Raw genomic sequence first — 14,217 nt, 5'->3', positions numbered from 1 at the left:
CGTGTTGGTGTGTACGTTGGCCGCCGTGTTAGTGTGTACGTTGGCCGGCGTGTTGGTGTGTACGTTGGCTGGGGCGTTGGTGTGTACGCTGGCCGGGGTGTTAATGTGTACGTTGGCCGGGGTGTTGGTGTGTACGTTGGCCGGGGTGTTGGTGTGTACGTTGATTTAATACATTGTAACCTAAACACAATGATAACGAGCAGGTGATTTAGGTAGTTTATCTTGAATGCTCTGAGCTTTAATTATAACATACGAGCGACGCGGAGAGTCAATAGCTGGGAGTTGTATTATTGCAACTAGTGATTTAGGTACAAAGTCCTCAAATACGCCCCGTTGTATTGAGCGGAACGTATGCAGGCAAGGATGTTTTAAGTTTAATGTAAATTTACAGGTAAGAACGGGTTAATTTTTTTGTTTTACAAGTATCCATTGTGCATTTACGTGTTTACCTAAAATTAGAAAATGAGCACTGTCTGATTACAGACGACAATTTACTTACTTTGATTTGAACATTACGTTTACACTTTAAAAAGTTAGTAAACACTGTGTATTCGACGTAAAATTATGTCGAAGATTCGTAGGCTATCATAGGAATTATAAGGCTATTGTTGTGTATATATAGAGGATATTTGTTGGATTCGGTGGATTATCTATTTTATTTTACGAGTGATCATAGACAATTATATTTTCACGAGTGGCGCAGCCACGAGTAATAATATATATTTTCTATGATCACGAGTGAATTAAAATCGATATTCCACCGAATCCAACAAATTTTCTTTTTATTAAATGCTCTTTTTCACAGTTTATATACATTGTTTAAGAGTTTAACTAAAGAATTTCGCAGAAATAATGACGTCATTCCGTAAAAAATGATATCTGATCTTGAAACAGTGAAATTATCAGTTTTAATTCACTGATATTTCTCTATAAACCACCGGAAAGCATTAAATAAACATGTGTATTATTGTTTATACAGTGCCACAGGTAATTATTTGGGAAATGGGGTTTTCACCCATTGATTTTGAAAAATAGGGGGATTTCATTCTTGAAATAGGGTGAAATGAGATATTAAAGTGCATACCTTAAAGTCATTGCTGCTTAACTTGTGTTGAAGCTGCACACTTGTATTGATTCAATAAAACTGTAAACTATCATAATTAACTTAAATAAACTGATGTTTCATAACATCTTTAATCCTTGAAACTGTCCATGGTATACACTTTAAATTTTTAAAAACCCTGATGTTAACTGATATCTTTGTAACTGTCAACTGATATTTTGGCGCAATAATCGCGGACGTCTTTCTACCGTTTTAGACATTTTTATTTTTCGCATCGTAATAGAAACTGAAAGAACAGACGCTTTACAAATACATGTATATGCACAATGAGCGACGAATTAAGTCAGATTGAAAACGCATGTATGTCGTCGGAAATCATTTGGTCAGTCGCTATATTCAAATATGAAAATCTTTTCGCAGATCGTTTGAAAAACTTTTACTGTCATCACGATGTGTAATAATGCATCGCAACCCACCAAGTAATAATTTATTACATTTATGTTTGTTTGATGAAATGTATAAGAGCGAAGGTCGGATGAATAGTCAATTCCTACTCAAAATTGTTTTTAAACATGAAACAATATTCTAACAAATCTATATCTCGGACTTTATCGGACATCGGACAATTTATAACATTTCGGTGTTTTATTACAAAACGGGTTGTTACTGTCAACGCGAAATGTAATAATGCATCGCTACATACTTTGTAATAAATAATTACTTTATGATTGGTTAATGGAGTCTATAAGAACAAAGGTCGGGGGAACAGTCAATACCTACTCTGACTAATTTAAACTTGAAAATAACTTCTTAAAAAGTCTGTATCTCTGATTTAATGGACATGATACAATTGATTACATTTCGGGTTTTTATTACAAAACGGGTTGTTACTGTCGACCCGAAATGTAATAATGCATCGCAACCCACTTTGTAATCAATAATTACATTCATGATTTGTTGATGGAGTCTATAAGAACAAAGGTCGGGGGAACAGTCAACACCTACTAAAACTAATTTAAACATGAAAAAATCTTCTAAAAATGTCTGTATCTCTGTTTAATGGACATGATAAAATTGATAACATATCGGGTTTTAATTACAAAACGGGTTGTTACTGTCGACCCGAAATGTAATAATGCATCGCAACCCATTTTGTAATAAATTATTACATTCGTGATTTGTTGATGGAGTCTATAAGAACAAAGGTAGGGGGAACAGTCAATACCTACTCTAAAACTAATTTAAACATGAACATAACTTCTAAAAAAAGTCTGTATCTCTGATTTAATGGACATGATAAAATGTATTACATTTCAGGTTTTTATTACAAAACGGGTCGTTACTGTCGACCCGAAATGTAATAATGCATCGCAACCCACTTTGTAATAAATTATTACATTCATGATTTGTTGATGGAGTCTATAAGAACAAAGGTCGGGGGAACAGTCAATACCTACTCTAAAACTAATTTAAACATGAAAATAACTTCTAAAAAAGTCTGTTTCTCTGATTTAAAGGACATGATACAAACGATTACATTTCGGGTTTTTATTACAAAACGGGTTGTTACTGTAGACCCGAAATGTAATAATGCATCGCAACCCACTTTGTAATAAATTATTACATTCATGATTTGTTGATGGAGTCTAAAAGAACAAAGGTCGGAGGAACAGTCAATACCTACTCTAAAAATAATTTAAACATGAAAATAACTTCTAAAAAAGTCTGTATCTCTGATTTAATGGACATGATCAAATGTATTACATTTCGGGGTTTTTTATTACAGAACGGGTTGTTACTGTCGACCCGAAATGTAATAATGCATCGCAACCCACTTTGTAATGAATTATTTCATTCATGATTTGGTGATGCAGTTGTTACACTTTTCAGGGGGAAAGTTTATAACTTCTAAACACAGCATATACACTCTACATTTTATTTGCACACTATGATAATAAATATATACACCATTGAATAAGTCTCTCATACAACTTGTCTCTTTACATCTCAACGTTCAATTCCACTCTTCTCCAGCTTCTCACTGAACCTGGCTTTTCATACCAATCTGCCCACCCTCCCATATTTGGATTTGTGGAAAGACACTGGTAGGACCTAACATTTAATTGATATTTATTATGGCAACTGTTGAAATATCTGACAAGCAGACTTTGCCGAACAACAAACCAGACTAGTCTTTATTATGAAATGATAACCACATGGTATCCTGTTCTGATAACAAATGTCCACCATGCCACGATGGCATCAAACAAAGCAGTCTAAATAGAGTTCATATGCTAAAAATTACAACACTTCCCTCACCTTAGCTTCTTAATTGTCCTCAATTTAGCATAATAGTTGTATAAATGAATAAATAGCCAGATTCACACTCACGACATGTTAAACGTTTATATCCCAACACTTTACATGAATATAATATTACTACACAATCTGCAGTTACAAATAAACTACAAGGCATATGTATTATTAATACTAAGATAAGAAACCTTCTTCAAAACAAGGAATATTACTTGTAAATTACTAACTAACATGACAAGAACATCTATATACATTGACTTGTATTGCAATTAACTTCTCAATACAAAATACACAGATTTATCCATCAATATAATGAATCATTAACAGTATTTCAGTACAGTCCTTTTAAGTATCAAGAAAAACATTCAAAGAAATATTATTCTTCGAAAACTTGATCTCCAACTTCATGAATTATAGTTAAAAACATAGTAAGAGTTTGATTATATGAAAACATGAATATACATTCTTGGTCATATTTAAAGTAAACACACTGTTCAATAAGCACATCGACAAACTTTTTTTTCATTGTCCTACTTATTACTTGAAAGTCTTAATATTTAGTTGCATGAATTCACACAATCACACATATCACTTTCTCACAAAAGGCCTAATATGCATCCGCGTTCAGTGCCTTACACTTATTACTTTAAATTAACATTAACAAATGTATAATTTAGGCACAATAAATTTGTAAAGTTCATAAAATTATAAGTAGCAGTCGTCCTGCTAAATTGTCCTGTGCGCCTTACTATTAAATGAGCATATGGTTATATTATAAACAATGCTAAAAATATGGCGCAAATGGTTGATTCTGAAAAGGAATTAATTACATATGCGCATAATGGTAAAATCCACGGAATTCTTCAAACACTCCAAATACACTATTTCATTCCAACAAATTAACACGGCATATATGCCGGAAGTCATCGGTTTGGAATCAAAACACACACACATATTAAAACTAGAAAAACACACATCCTTTATATTCCATTTTTACAGTGGAAACAAACGCATGAAAATTATCCAGATTCCTGTCCACATTTACATGTTTTCGGCCACTTTAATACCTCATTTCTCAGTATTTGAGTCAACAATTTCTTTCAAATTCGTGGGATTAAATTTCTCGTGAAAATCACTGTGTAGTTCCTTTTGTCTACACATTCCTGGAAGAACTTTTCACCAGTCCTACAGGTACTTGATTACTTTTAAACTGCCCCTTGGGGGATTAAAGTGTGTCCTAATGATATCCGATTTGCTGTTAATTTGACTAAGGGCTTACAGTCCCAGGAGACAAATTAATTGACCCAAGATGTATTGTCTGTCAAGGTATTATGCACTTTGACTACAATCAACACTTTCTTCACCATAGCATGTTTGAAGTCCCCATGTAGACAAAATGATGAGTAATTATCAAATTTCGTATGTGTATAAGTCCATATCCCAAAGCTATGATGAATGAATATAATATCCATCTTCTTCAAAAGCGTGTTTAAGTCCTTATCACGACGCTGCCACAAGTGTAACAATTTTCAGGGGAAAAGTTTATAACTTCTAAACACAGCATATACACTCTACATTTTATTTGCACACTATGATAATAAATATATACACCAATAAAGTCTCTCATACTACTTGTCTCTTTACATCTCAACGTTCAATTCCACTCTCCTCCAGCTTCTCACTGAACCTGGCTTTTCATACCAATCTACCCACCCTCCCATATTTGGATTTGTGAAAAGACACTGATAGGACCTAACATTTAATTGATATTTATTATGGCAACTGTTGAAATATCTGACAAGCAGACTTTGCCGAACAACAAACCAGACGAGTCTTCATTATGTAATGATGACCACATGGTATCCTGTTCTGATAACAAATGTCAACCATGCCCCGATGACATCAAACAAAGCAGTCTAAATAGAGTTAATATACGAAAAATTACAACAGAGTCTATAAGAACAAAAGTCGGGGGAACAGTCAATACCTACTCTAAAACTAATTTAAACATGAAAATAACTTCTAAAAAAGTCTGTATCTCTGATTTAATGGACATGATAACATTGATTACATTTCGGGTTTTTATTACAAAACGGGTTGTTACTGTCGACCCGAAATGTAATAATGCATCGCGGCCCACTTTGTAATGAATTATTACATTCATGATTTGTTGATGTAGTCTATAAGAACAAAGGTCGGGGGAACAGTCAATACCTACTCTATAACTAATTTAAACATGAAAATAACTTCTAAAAAAGTCTGTATCTCTGATTTAATGGACTTGATCGTATGTATTACATTTCGGATTTTTATTACAAAATGGGTTGTTACTGTCGACCCGAAACGTAATAATGCATGGCAACACACTTTGTAATTAATTATTACATTCATGATTTGTTGATGGAGTCTATAAGAACAAAGGTCGGGGCAACAGTCAAAACCTACTCTAAAACTAATTTAAACATGAAATAACTTCTAAAAAAGTTTGTATCTCTGATTTGATACACATGATAAAATTGATTACATTTCGGGTTTTTATTACAAAACGGGTTGTAACTGTCGACCCGAAATGTAATAATGCATCGCAACCCACTTTGTAATAAATTATTACATTCATGATTTGTTGATGGAGTCTATGCGAACAAAGGTCGGGGGAACAGTCAATACCTACTCTAAAATTAATTTAAACATGAAAATAACTTCTAAAAACGTTTGTATCTCTGATTTAATGGACTTGATCAAATTTATGACATTTCGGGTTTTTATTACAAAACGGGTTGTAACTGTCGACGCGAAATGTAATAATACATCGCAACCCACTTTGTAATAAATTATTACATTCATGATTTGTTGATGGAGTCTATAAGAACAAAGGTCGGGGGAACAGTCAATACCTACTCTAAAACTAATTTAAACATGAAAATAACTTCTAAAAAAGTCTGTATCTCTGATTAAATGGACTTGATAAAATTTATTACATTTCGGATTTTTATTACAAAACGGGTTGTTACTGTCGACCCGAAATGTAAAAATGCATCGCAACCCATTTTGTAATAAATTATTACATTTATGATTTGTTGATGGAGTCTATAAGAACAAAGGTCGTGGAAACAGTCAATACCTACTCTAAAACAAATTTAAACATGAAAAATAATTTATAAAAAGTATGTATCTCTGATTTAATGGACATAATAAAATTTATTATATTTCGGGTTTTTATTAAAAAACGGGTTGTTACTGTCGACCCGAAATGTAATAATGCATCGCAACCCACTTTGTAATAAATTATTACATTCATGATTTGTTGATCGAGTCTATAAGAACAAACAAATCATGAATGTAATAATTTATTACAAATTGGGTTGCGATGCATTATTACGTTTCGAGTCGACAGTAACAACCCGTTTTGTAATAAAAACCCGAAATGTAATAAATTTGATCATGTTCATAAAATCAAAGATACAGACTTTTATAGAAATAATTTTCATGCTTAAATTAGTTTTAGAGTAGGTTTTGACTGTTGCCCCGACCTTTGTTCTTATAGACCATCAACATATCATGAATGTAATAATTGATTACAAAGTGGGTTGCGATGCATTTTTACGTTTCGGGTCGACAGTAATAACCCGTCTTGTAATAAAAACCAGAAATGTAATAAATATGATCTAGTCCATTAAATCAGAGATAAAGACTTTTTTAGAAGTTATTTTCATGTTTAAATTAGTTTTAGAGTAGGTATTGACTGTTCCCCCGACCTTTGTTGTTATAGAATCCATCAACAAATCATGAGTGTAATAATTTATTACAAAGTGGGCTGCGATGCATTATTACATTTCAGGTCGACAGTAACAACCCGTTTTGTAATAAAAACCCGAAATGTAATCAATTTTATCATTTCCATTAAATCAGTGATACAGATATTTTTAGAAGTTATTTTCATGTTAAAATAAGTTTTAGAGTAGGTATTGACTGTTCACCCGACCTTTATTTTATAGACTCCATCAACAAATCATGAATGTAATGATTTATAACAAAGTGGGTTGCGATGCATCATTACATTTCGGGTCTACAGTAACAACCCGTTTTGTAATAAAAACCCGAAATGTAATCAATGTTATCATATCCATTAAATCAGAGAAACATACTTTTTTAGAAGTTTTTTCATGTTTAAATAAGTTTTAGAGTAGGTATTGACTGTTCCTCCGACCTTTGTTCTTATAGACTCCATCAACAAATCATGAATGTAATAATTGATTACAAATTGGGTTGCGATGCATTATTACATTTCGGGTCGACAGTAACAACCCGTTTTGTAATAAAAACCCGAAATGTAATAAATTTGATCAAGTCCATTAAATCAGTGATTCAGACGACTTTTTTAGAAGTTATTTTTCATGTTTAAATTAGTTTTAGAGTAGGTATTGACTGTTCCCCCGACCTTCGTTCTCATAAACTCCATCAGCAAATCATGAATGTAATAATTTATTACAAAGTGGGTTGCGATGCATTATTAAGTTTCAGGTCGACAATTATACCCCGTGTTGTAATAAAAACCCGAAATGTAATAAATTTGATCATGTCCATTAAATCAGAGATACAGACCTTTTTAGAAGTTATTTTCATGTTTAAATTAGTTTTAGAGTAGGTATTGACTGTTCCCCCGACCTTTGTTCTTATAGACTCTATCAACAAATCATGAATGTAATAATTTATTACAAAGTGGGTTGCGATGCATTATTACATTTCGGGTCGACATTAACAACCCGTTTTGTAATAAAAACCCGAAATGTAATAAATTGTATTATGTTTATTATATCAGAGATACAGACTTTTTTAGAAACTATTTTTCATGTTTAAATTTGTTTTAGAGTAGGTATTGACTGTTCCAAGCCAAGGTATTGACCTTGGTTCTTATAGACTCCATCAACAAATCATGAATGTAATAATTTATTACAAATTGGGTTGCGATGCATTATTACATTTCGGGTCGAGAGTAACAACCCCTTTTGTAATAAAACCCGAAATGTAATAAATTTTATCAAATCCATTAAATCAGAGATAAAGACTTTTTTAGAAGTTATTTTCACGTTAAAATTATTTTTAGAGTAGCTATTGACTGTTCCCCCTGACCTTGTTCTTATAGACTCCATCAACAAATCATTAATGTAACAATTTATTACAAAGTGGGTTGCGATGCATTATTACGTTTCGGATCGACAGTAACAGCCAGTTTTTTAATAAAAACCCGAAATGTAATAAATTTGATCAAGTCAATTAGATCAGAGATACAAACTTTTTAAGAAGTTATTTTCACGTTAAAATTATTTTTAGAGTAGCTAAAAATTGATTGTTGATTGATTGTTGATGGAGTCTATAAGAACAAAGGTCGGGGCAACAGTCAATATCTACTCTAAAACTAATTTTAACATGAAAATAACTTCAAAAAAAGTCTATATCTCTGATTTAATGGACAAGATAACATTTATAACATTTCGGGTTTTTATTACAAAACGTGTTGTTACTGTCGACCCGAAATGTAATAATGCATCGCAACCCACTTTGTAATAAATTATTACATTCATGATTTGTTGATGGAGTCTATAAGAACAAAGGTCAGGGCAACAGTCAAAATCTACTGTAAAATAAATTTAAACATGAAAATAACCTCTAAAAAAGTCTTTATGTCTGATTAAATGGACATGATAACATTTATTACGTTTCGGGTTTTTATTACAAAACGGGTCGTTACTGTCGACCCGAAATGTAATAATGCATCGCAACCCACTTTGTAATAAATTATTACATTCATGACTTTTTGATGGAGTCTATAAGAACAAAGGTCGGGGGAACATTCAATACCTACGCTAAAACAAATTTAAACATGAAAAAAACTTCTAAAAAAGTATGTATCTCTGATTTAATGGACATGATACAATTGATTACATTTCGGTTTTTATGACAAACGGGTTGTTACTGTCGATCCGAAATGTAATCATGCATCGCATCCGACTTTGTAATAAATTATTACATTCATGATTTGTTGATGGAGTCTATAAGAACAAAGGTCGGGGGAACAGTCAATACCTACTCTAAAATTACTTTAAACATGAAAATAAGTTCTAAAAAAGTCTGTATCTCTGATTTAATGGAAATGATAACATTTCGGGTTTGTATTACAAAACGGGTTGTTACTGTCGACCCGAAATGTAATAATGTATCGCAACCCACTTTGTAATAAATTATTACATTCATGATTTGTTGATGGAGTCTATAAGAACAAAGGTCGGGGAAACAGTCAATACCTACTCTAAAACTAATTAAAACATGAAAATAACTTCAAAAAAAGTCTGTATCTCTGATTTAATGGACATGATCAAATTTATTACATTTTGGGTTTTTATTACAAAACGGGTTGTTACTGTCGACCCGAAATGTAATAATGCATCGCAACCCACTTTGTAATAAATTATTACATTCATGATTTTTTTATGGAGTCTATAAGAACAAATGTCGGGGCAACAGGCAATACCTTCTCTAAAACTAATTTAAACATGAAAAAAACTTCTAAAAAAGTATATTTCTCTGTTTTAATGGACATGATACAATTGATTACATTTTGCGTTTTTATTACAAAACGCTTTTGCTACTGTAGACACAAAGTGTAATAATGCATCGCAACCCACTTTGTAATACATCATTACATTCATGATTTGTTGATGGAGTCTATAAGAACGAATGTCGGGGGAACAGTCAATACCAACTCTAAAACTAATTTAAACATGAAAATAACTACTAAAAAAGTATGTATCTCTGATTTAATGGACATGATAAAATTGATAACATTTCGGGTTTTTATTACAAAATGGGTTGTTACTGTCGACCTGAAATGTGATAATGCATCGCAGCCCACTTTGTAATAAATTATTACATTCATGATTTGTTGATGGAGTCTATAAGAACAAAGGTCGGGGGAACAGTCAATACCTACTCTAAAACTAATTTAAACATGAAAATAACTTCTAAAAAAGTCTTTATCTCTGATTTAATGGACTTGATCATATATATTACATTTCGGGTTTTTATTACAAAACGGGTTGTTACTGTCGACCCGAAATGTAATAATGCATCGCAACCCACTTTGTAATAAATTATTACATTCATGATTTGTTGATGATGTCTATAAGAACAAAGGTCGGGGCAACAGTCAACACCTACTCTAAAACTATTTTAACATGAAAATTTCTTCTAAAAAAGTCTGTATCTCTGATTTAATGGACTTGATAAAATTTATTACATTTCGGGGTTTTATGACAAAACGGGTTGTTACTGTCGACCCGAAATGTAATAATGCATCGCAACCCACTTTGTAATAAATTATTACATTCATGATTTGTTGATGGAGTCTATAAGAACAAAGGTCGGTGGAAAAGTCAAAACCTACTCTAAAATTATTATAAACATGAAAATAACTTCTAAAAAAGTCTGTATCTCTGATTTAATGGACATGATAACATTTATTACATTCGGGTTTTTATTACAAAACGGGTCGTTACTGTCGACCCGAAATGTAATAATGCATCGCAACCCACTTTGTAATAAATTATTACATTCATGATTTGTTGATGGAGTCTATAAGAACAAAGGTCGGGGAAACAGTCAATACCTACTCTAAAACTAATTAAAACATGAAAATAACTTCAAAAAAAGTCTGTATCTCTGATTTAATGGACATGATCAAATTTATTACATTTTGGGTTTTTATTACAAAACGGGTTGTTACTGTCGACCCGAAATGTAATAATGCATCGCAACCCACTTTGTAATAAATTATTACATTCATGATTTTTTTATGGAGTCTATAAGAACAAATGTCGGGGGAACAGTCAATACCTTCTCTAAAACTAATTTAAACATGAATAAAACTTCTAAAAAAGTATATTTCTCTGATTTAATGGACATGATACAATTGATTACATTTTGCGTTTTTATTACAAAACGTTTTTGCTACTGTAGACACAAAATGTAATAATGCATCGCAACCCACTTTGTAATAAATCATTACATTCATGATTTGTTGATGGAGTCTATAAGAACAAAGGTCGGGGCAACAGTAAATACCTACTCTAAAACTAATTTAAACATGAAAATAACTTCTAAAAAAGTCTTTATCTCTGATTTAATGGACTTGATCATATTTATTACATTTCGGGTTTTTATTACAAAACGGGTTGTTACTGTCGACCCGAAATGTAATAATGCATCGCAACCCACTTTGTAATAAATTATTACATTCATGATTTGTTGATGATGTCTATAAGAACAAAGGTCGGGGCAAAAGTCAACACCTACTCTAAAACTAATTTAAACATGAAAATTACTTCTAAAAAAGTCTGTATCTCTGATTTAAGGGACTTGATAAAATTTATTACATTTCGGGGTTTTATGACAAAACGGGTTGTTACTGTCGACCCGAAATGTAATAATGCATCGCAACCCACTTTGTAATAAATTATTACATTCATGATTTGTTGATGGAGTCTATAAGAACAAAGGTCGGTGGAAAAGTCAAAACCTACTCTAAAATTATTATAAACATGAAAATAACTTCTAAAAAAGTCTGTATCTCTGATTTAATGGACATGATAACATTTATTACATTCGGGTTTTTATTACATAACGGGTCGTTACTGTCGACCCGAAATGTAATAATGTATCGCAACCCGCTTTGTAATAAATTATTACATTCATGATTTGTTGATGGAGTCTATAAGAACAAAGGTCGGGGCAACAGTAAATACCTACTCTAAAACTAATTTAAACATGAAAATAACTTCTAAAAAAGTATGTATCTCTGATTTAATTGACATGATAAAATTGATTACATTTCGGGTTTTTATTACAAAACGGCTTGTTACTGTCGACCCGAAACGTAATAATGCATCGCAACCCAATTTGTAATAAATTATTACATTCATGATTTGTTGATGGAATCTATTAGAACAAAGGTCGGGGGAACAGTCAATACCTACTCTAAAACTAATTTAAACATGAAAATAACTTCTAAAAAAGTCTGTATCTTTAATTTAATGGACTTGATACAATTTATTACATTTCGGGGTTTTATTACAAAACGGTTTGTTACTGTCGACCCGAAATGTAATAATGCATCGCAACCCACTTTGTAATAAATTATTACATTCATGATTTGTTGATGGAGTCTATAAGAACAAAGGTCGGGGCAACAGTCAATACCTACTATAAAACTAATTTAAACATAAAAATAACTTCAAAAAAGTCTGTATCTCTGATTTAATGGACATGATAACATTTATTACATTTCGGATTTTTATTACAGAACGGGTTGTTACTGTCGACCCGAAATGTAATAATGCATCGCAACACACTTTGTAATAAATTATTACATTCATGATTTGTTGACGGAGTCTATAAGAACAAAGGTCGGCGGAACAGTCAATACCTACCCTGAAACTAATTTAAACATGAAAAAAACTTCTAAAAAAGTATGTATCTCTGATTTAATGGACTTGATAAAAGTTATTACAGTTCGGGGTTTTATTACAAAACGGGTTGTTAATGTCGACCCGAAGTGTAATAATGCATCGCAACCCACTTTGTAATAAATTATTACATTCATGATTTTTTGATGGAGTCTATAAGAACAAAGGTCGGGGAAAAGTCAAAACCTACTCTAAAAATATTTTAAACATGAAAATAACTTCTAAAAAAGTCTGTATCTCTGATTTAATGGACAGGATAACATTTATTACATTTCGGGATTTTATTACAAAACGGATCGTTACTGTCGACCCGAAATGTAATAATGCATCGCAACCCACTTTGTAATAAATTATTACATTCATGATTTTTTTTATGGAGTTTATAAGAACAAAGGTCGGGGGAACAGTCAATACCTACTCTAAAACTAATTTAAACATGAAAATAACTTCAAAAAAGTCTGAATCTCTGATTTAATGGACATGATAACATTTATTACATTTCGGGTTTTAATTACAAAACGGGTTGTTACTGTCGACCCGACATGTAATAATGCATCGCAACACACTTTGTAAACATTATTACTTTCATGATTTGTTGATGGAGTCTATAAGAACAAAGGTCGGGGGAACATTCAATACCTACTCTAAAACTAAATTAAACATGAAAAAAACTTCTAAAAAAGTATGTATCTCTGATTTAATGGACATGAAACAATTGATTACATTTCGGGGTTTTTATGACAAAACGGGTTGTTACTGTCGACCCGAAATGTAATAATGCATCGCAACCGACTTTTTAATAAATAATTACAATCAAGTTTTATTGATATTGTTATTTACATTTCACACTTGATCATATAAAGTAATACTTTCTGCTGTATAAAATAATTTGATATGCACAGTCAACATGTGTCGAACCCTGTCGTGCTCACTTTATATTACTTCGTGCATGATACTCATTTCTCTGACATTGACTAAGCCAGGTCGCATGCAGACCACGAATGTTTCAATATTAGGTAAGTAGCTCAACACTATTTATATATGTTAGTGACGTTAAATACTACACGGCAATAGACAGGGCATTGTAAAGAAATACAGTATAGATGCCATTTTTATTTAAGTACGTTGATGCTAAAGAAAGAATTGTACGCGGTAAGATACATATTAAGGTATATATTCGTTATGTACCCTTTTTGTTTATTTTCTTTGTGTTAATGTGTTCTCTGTGTTGTTATTCGTTCATTTTTATATTGTCTTCAGATGTGAAACATTTAGGCATTCCATAATTGAAATTATATCGACATCTTGGTGTAAGGCTGT

At 31.9% G+C, this 14,217-nt stretch overlaps 1 protein-coding gene across 20 annotated transcripts in view; it reads left to right on the top strand.

The window, feature by feature from the left end:
* Positions 1-14,217, top strand: part of LOC127840107 (uncharacterized) — a 273,000-nt gene that overhangs the window by 252,659 nt on the left and 6,124 nt on the right. Inside the window, exon 1 of one of the 20 annotated variants that reach the window (XM_052368572.1) lies at positions 268-391. The exons of the other annotated variants lie outside the window; for them this stretch is intronic. The gene's annotated coding sequence lies outside the window, so the exon portion shown is untranslated. Of the gene's footprint in view, positions 1-267; positions 392-14,217 lie in introns of those variants that run through there. 20 annotated transcript variants of the gene reach the window in all.

The sequence above is a fragment of the Dreissena polymorpha genome, chromosome 7, assembly GCF_020536995.1.
Source record: "Dreissena polymorpha isolate Duluth1 chromosome 7, UMN_Dpol_1.0, whole genome shotgun sequence".
Taxonomy (NCBI): domain Eukaryota; kingdom Metazoa; phylum Mollusca; class Bivalvia; order Myida; family Dreissenidae; genus Dreissena; species Dreissena polymorpha.
Note: the sequence above shows the minus strand (reverse complement) of the source record. Positions and strands in the feature narration are given on the sequence as shown.